The sequence below is a fragment of the Octopus bimaculoides genome, chromosome 11, assembly GCF_046866305.1.
Source record: "Octopus bimaculoides isolate indiv1 chromosome 11, ASM4686630v1, whole genome shotgun sequence".
NCBI lineage: Eukaryota > Metazoa > Mollusca > Cephalopoda > Octopoda > Octopodidae > Octopus > Octopus bimaculoides.
This window is the reverse complement of record NC_142938.1, coordinates 81,618,398-81,625,897: the sequence shown is the minus strand read 5'-3', so window position 1 is coordinate 81,625,897 and position 7,500 is coordinate 81,618,398. Positions and strand designations below refer to the sequence as shown.

The window sequence follows — 7,500 nt, the reverse complement described above, 5'->3', positions numbered from 1 at the left end:
TATATATATATATATATATATATATATATATATATATATATATATTATATATATATATATATATATATATATATATATATATATATATATATATATATATATATATATATATATATATATATATATATATATATATAAATATATATATATATATATATATATATATATATATATACAGAGAGAGAGAGAGAGGGAGAGAGAGAGACAGACAGACAGACACATATGTCTTTATGTGCATGTATATGTATGTTCATATGTATATACGTATGTACGTATGCAAGTGGAGGGTTTCAACCACTTTACTTTTGTTTCTCTAATCCCATGACATAACATGGCATCGATCGATGGCCTAATAAACTTCAAGAGAATATCTTTCCGCCTGATAATGAACTTAGCATGGACGTGAAGCAAATTTCCAAGGTCGTGTAACGACAGGTGTAATACCTAGCGACAGATTAGTGGAGAAGATCAGGAAGTTTATTTTTAGAGAGGCCAGAGGGGAAAAGCACACAGAGTAAATCTGATTGAGTACTGTTTTGAAAATGAAAATAGGAAGGCGATACAACACGTTTAAAAAATGATGCGATGATCAAGCAAGGAAAGCCTACATTCTATGCCTACCTCTTCGTCAGGCGCTTTAATTTTTCGTCAATTCTTTAAATTGTTTCAGCTTTAAAGCTGGGTCATGCTGAGGCACTACCGTTGACTATGCTACACCATTATTTGAAACCTTCTCTGGTATATGGCATTTGGTCACTGAGGGAGTTTGATGCCGCTGGCCCCATCTGTGTTTCCTTCCATGAGGTAAGCTTATCTGGGACCCTTGACAGGAGGTGATCCTGTTTTGCTTTGAAGACACCTACATCCACACCATGCAGATCTCTCAGACAATTTGGAAGGATACTGAGGAGGTGTGGGGCCTTGAAGCGCAAACTGTGTGCATGTATATGTATATATATATGTATATATATATATATATATATATATATATATATATATATACATGTGTGTGCGCGTATATGCATATATATACATATGAGTGTTTGTGTATGCATGTATGTATGTATGTGCATATATATATATAATATATATATACATACATGCATGTATGGGTACAGGACGTCACAAACGGTGCAAATAACATGAAATTCATGGATAAACGAAGGAAAAACGAGTGAAATACATCAACAATGAGGAAAATGGAAAAGAGGACAAGTTAATACAGAGAAAGGACCCTCATCAGTTATCGGCTATCTATCTACTCCTCATTTGGAGCATAGCGTTGAATGCTCGAAATGCTTTCTAGAGAATGTGAAATAATTATTTTGGAATTGGTTCCCGAAGAACATAAATGCAATTAATAATAACATGCAAATATTGGGTCGAAAATCCTATATTGTAAATACAATAAAAAAAAGTCCCATTTTCTTGCTCAAACGATTATAATCCCGCATTTTTCATCAAAAATTTAGCATTTTTATAGACTTGTGATTTATACATAACAGACCAAATAAGTTTGAATTCATACAGGTTTTTCTTACGTAAGAATCATATTGTCATATAAGAATCATATTGTCATATAAGAATCATATTGTCATATAAGAATCATATTGTCATATAAAGGGATGGAACATTTTTATGAAGGCTGATAAATGAATGTTTATGTTTATAGTGTCGATTGTTAAATGACAATTCAGTGGTTCTAATACATATGATTGGATCGCTGCTAATATTGCTTTCGACTTTAGCGCTTTATACCATCGACTTTGCTAACCAATTGCCATATACTTGACAATTTTCAAGAATTCTGAAGTTGCACAACTGGTGCGGTTTAATGTTTGGTTCTGCCATTCAGCTGAATTTTTACTAACTGAAAAATATATATCACAATACACATCACGTGCAAGTAAAAGGGACCATAGTAGCCACAGAAGTTGCTCCTTCTACTCACGTGATAGGATTATTAGAAGACAATTTATGTATTTGCTCCGAGCCTACATCAGGTCAGAGTTTTAAACTTTACCTAAAAGAAAATTGGTGAAGTTAACCTATGACTCTTTCCTGTATTCGAATAAAAATAAAATGGAATTTTCAAGATTTCACGAATAAAATTCCTGAACTCAATAACATTCACGAATCCTAAAAGTAAATCAATATAAGGTGATCTGCATTTTTGGACATTTTGCTCATTTATTACAATTTACCTCTACTCTTAAGAAACGGATATTCACATGTACTAAGTTTTTAAATTTTGCCGTCTTTTCCAAATTAAATGAAATATTTCATTTAATACAGCATGACGTATATGTAAACTGTTTACATATTCATCTAGACAAGAGAGGTGACCAGAAGGACTTAAAATATTCCTCCGGGGACAAAAATATTTCAAACTTTGCCACAAGGGCAGTTTGGTTGAGGTGGAGATGAGTCGATTACCTTGACCCCAGAGTTGAACTGGTTCTTATTTTATCGACCCGAGAAGATGAAAGGCAAAGAAAAATTGACCACAGTCGAATTTGAACTCAGAACGTAGCGAAATGCCGGTAACCATTTCGTCCAGCGCGTTAACGATCTTGCCAACTCGCCGCCCTAGTTAAAACTGTAAACAATAGAATTTAAATATTGGGTTGAAAACGAAAACCTTTGTAAAAAAAAAAAAATCTGAATGCTATCCGCGAAACACGAACTCACTACATCTCTCTCGCAAACTTTACAAGAATTCTACCTTTGAATTCTTGTCTCCAATTTACCACTGAGAATTTGATGTTGTTGACGTCGTAAGAAATTAGAAGCTGAGGCTGTTTCTATCAAGAGCAGTGGTTTTCAACCGGGATCGATATGGCCCCTGAGGGTCCATATAAGACTTTTAGGGTCCACACAATAAAACAGTAAATTGTCCACAAAAATATTTTAAAGTCTCCTGAAAAACCTCTGCTTTTTTGCATTTATTAGTTATGTATTGCAAGAAACAGCCAGCTTTCTTTCTCTAACATTTTACATAGTTCAACCAACTCAGGTTAATGTATGCAAAACAAAATAGGAAATTTGAAAGAAGTTTCTATAAAGCTAGTTTTTAAACACTGAATGGCTATAGGGTCCACCAGAATAAAATAGTAATCAAAGGGGTCCAAAGATATAAAATGGTTGATAACCCCCTGATCTAGAGAGTTTTCAATACAATATTTAAAAGCTATCATTTGTTTGCTTCGAGATTTACCGTTCTTAACAAGAATTATTATTTACTGCAGAGAACAATATCGATCAAACAAGAAGACAATTCATGAGTTCAAAGTAAAGAGATTTCAAAGTAAAAAGAAAATCAAGGATTCTTCCATTAGGCAGATTTCATCTGGTAATCATTTTAACAATTTGGGAAAAGAAAAAAATTAAACATTCCTCCTTTGTAAAGAAAGGAAGGAGACTAACAGTCGTTTAAAACAAAGGAGTGTTTGTTTAAGAATCTCAACCAGAAGCTAAAGTGCAACTAAATACGGATATTGGATGCCAAATACCATTACCATGGGATTAACGTCATAAATAATTGACGTCACGTGTAACACTGAAGAATCGGCAAGACGGATGGAAACGCTACCAGTTTAAATCATATTATGATTCATCAGGACTTAGTTTTTAAATTTTAAAATAATATTTTTCATGTAAATGTATATATATATATATAAAGATATATATATATATATATATATATATATATATATATATATATATATATATACAGAGAGAGAGAGAGAGAGAGAGAGAGAGAGAGAGAGAAAGGGAGAAGCAGATATAGATATAGTTATACACAGACACACACACACACACAGACACACACACACACACACACATACATATATAATATATATATGTGTCTGTGTATATATATATATATATATATATATGCGTATATATATGTGTGCGTATGTATATACGCATAGATAGACAGACAGACAGATAAATAGATAAATAGATTGATGGCAGACATACATATATATGTATATGTGTGTGAGCGTGCATGTGTGTGTATGTATGTATGTATGTATGTATGTATGTATTATGTATGTGTGTATATATGTGTGTCTGTTTGATGTGCGTGTGTGTGTGTGTGTGTGTGTGTGTGTGTGTGTGTGTGTGTGTGTGTAAGAAAAATGGTCGGCAAAACATATGTAGACAGACAGATAGACAGACTGTTACTTAGATACGTAAATAGAGAAATGCAAATTGTATACATACATTTATAAATATATGTTCATGAGCACATGTATGCATATATATGTGTGTTATGCGTACATTTTATATATACATACATCTATATAAACATACACCTATATGCTTTGCATTTTGTGTCTGCTCATATGTGTATGTATATCTCTGTGTATATGTGTAAGCGAGTGTATTTCTTCCACTGATGTATATTCATATTTCTATATGTTTAAACGGTCAAATTAATTAATGTCTGCAATCATTGACTGCATTCAGAGCGATTCTCTCGAGAAACTACGTTCTTTGCCTACCATATTCTTTCCGTTTTCTTGCTGTTTTGTATTTTTTCTTACATCTTGAGTTTCATGACACGGCGATCAGCAGGCGTGAAACAGGAATCGCGAAGCAAAATTTTATTTAGAAATAATTCATTTCTCAATCTCTCAGAGAGATTTATGCAGTAGTGATACGATGAAGTAGTTGTATGCTGTCAGCTTAATGTGACAGTCCCCTGAAGGGAATAATACTACTGTTGGTTAGACCTAGGGAGCTGCACCGCTTCTTGTCGGCCTTGACATATTTCCTGTGTCCTTCAGGGGACTGTCACATTAAGTTGACAGCATACAACTACTTCAAAATTTTATTTATACTGAGGTCTATATATATATATACAATCGTATCATGTCAAAGAAGCTGAAAAGAAAACCTTTCGTCAGTTGTGAGTATTCTGTCAAGTGAACGGTTACCCGAAACTCCGAGTAATAAAATGAAGTCTTTTCAGCTTCGATAAACAATATTTTATTCGACTTTTGATATTCAAGTACCATTTTCCTTTCATCTATTTTGCAAGTATGTGTTCATGTATGATTGCACATAGGGGTGTGCGTGAATATATATATATATATATATATATATATATATATATATATATATATATATATATATATATATATATATATATATATATGCAAAAGTTCAAATAAAGGTAACAAACCTCATTAAGGGATAGCAAAATCCTATGAAAGTACTGGTTAGTTACCTATACAAAAAATGTTGAACATTACAGTTAATATTCAACTGCAAGGTAACTATATAAACCGTGATTTATATATATATAAGATAAGAAAAGAGAGAGATAATTGATAATTTTTTATTTTTTATTTTAAAAATTGACAAACATCTCTTACAGCTGTTTCAACTGTAGACCTTCAGAAAATTAATTAATAAAATTAAAAATTACTTGAAAGTCGAATCTCGTCAGAGGTAGTTTAAGATATACAAATTAGGTGTTCAATTCCTGTCTGTTGAGTAAACGGCTGCAAACCCGTTAACTAATAAAATTTATGCATAAAGAACATAGTATAAAAATAGGTGTATACCTTAGAAAGAGGAGCAAGGTCTATACCATGTTTTATACTATGTTCTTTATGTATAAACTTCATCAGTTAACGGTTTGCAGCCGTTTACTCAACAGGCAGGAAGTGAACACCTATTTTGTATATCTTAAACTACCTCTGACGAGATTCGACTTTCGAGTAATTTATAATTTTATTAATTAATTTTCTGAAGGTCTACAATTGAAACAGCAGTAAACGATGTTTGTCAATTTTTTAATTAACAAATAATTTATTATTTTTCTTTTATCTTATATATATATATATGTGTGTGTGTGTGTGTGTGTGTGTGTGTGTGTGTGTGTGTGTGTGTGTGTGTGTGTGAATGTGTGTATGTGTATACAGAGAATTATGAGTAGATATGTATACATATATATATATATATATCATATGTATATGGATATATATATGTGTATGTATATATATATGTACGTCTATATATTATACATGTTAGTATAAGTATGTTTTATATATACATGTGTGTGTTTGTGCATGTGTGTGTTTGTGCATGTGTGTGTTTGTGCATGTGTGTGTGTATGTGTGTGTATGAAAATGAAGAAAAGAATTAAAGACTAGTTGCTTTTTCAACACGAATATAGAAAGAAATATAAAGAAATTCACAAAGCTGCACGTCTCAATTTTATAAAATGTTTTACTTTATGAAGTATTGACTTCGACCGCAGGATGTTTATAGTCGATCAGATGGTTCTAATACTTGACTAGTACCTATTTAATCGACTATGCGTTGAGGAGATATTGACCTCTTAAGGATCTGAACACAGAACTTAAAGAACCGTTATTAAAAAAAAACCCAACAAACTCTTAGATGTTTTGCCGTTATTCTACTGTTACTACCAACAATTATTGATGTCCAACATTAGGATAGGTATAACTGATTTAGTCAAGCCATTTTATAGTATGGCTATTATATGTTTCTCAGTGTTCAAATGAGCAGGATCCGAACTCAGAAGATAATTAAGGAACTAAATACTTCAGCGCAACAAGAATGGGTGTCAACCATTATAACTTTTGGGGGGTGCCAACATTATCCTAAAAAGTGAAAAGGTATCGCTCTGTCTATTTAGATATGCTGCAACAGTTGCGGTTCAAAGGCCAGCAACTGTTCCATATCCTACCGAAAAATTTGAGAGATCCCTGTTATTCAACCAACTGTTGAATTTATGCAAGGGCAAGAAACGCATGTTAGAAGAACGGTATCAAACTTGCTCATTGACCAAAAACCAATGATAGAAGATAGGACTTTAGAAACAGTAGCTAAGTTAAGTGTGGTTCTCAAACATGAGCAGGAATTAAGAGAAGAGTAAAAGAAGATATTTTCTAACAGCCAACAGAACACAATAAGATTTTGCCTGTGTGTGTGTGTGTGTGTGTGTGTGTGTGTGTGTGTGTGTGTGTGTGTGTGTGTGTGTGTGTGTGTGTGTGTAACATTGAGGTGCTTAATGCACTTATCAATAAAGAAAGCTTTTTTGCTGTCATCAAATTTTCTTATCACCAGAAGGTCGTCCTCCTTGGATATCCTACCCACTGCTTGATAAACTAATCTACGACACAGTTTCCGTTCATAAGCTGTCAGTTACTTGATGCAAAGTTCATTGAATTAGCGTACAAATGGTTGAGTATTCCACAGACATGTGTACCATTGACGTAATTCTCAGGTGGAACTGTGTGACACAGTGTGGAACTATGTGATATGCCGAGATCTTTGAATTACAAATACAATCATTGTGACCTGCTTCCGAACAGTTTGTCTCTCCATTTTCACCCACAAGACAAAGATCGACGCGAGCATAGAGAAACCGACATTAGCCCATGATTCCAGGCTGAAGGATCAAACCCAGGACCTCATGATTGTGGATCTAATTTTGTAATCATGCGTCCATACTTT

General features: G+C 33.0%; 1 protein-coding gene across 2 annotated transcripts in view; it reads right to left on the bottom strand.

Annotated features, from left to right (window-relative positions):
- The window catches only part of LOC106869908 (uncharacterized), a 74,260-nt gene that overhangs the window by 66,085 nt on the left and 675 nt on the right, over positions 1 to 7,500 (bottom strand). The window lies entirely within an intron of this gene.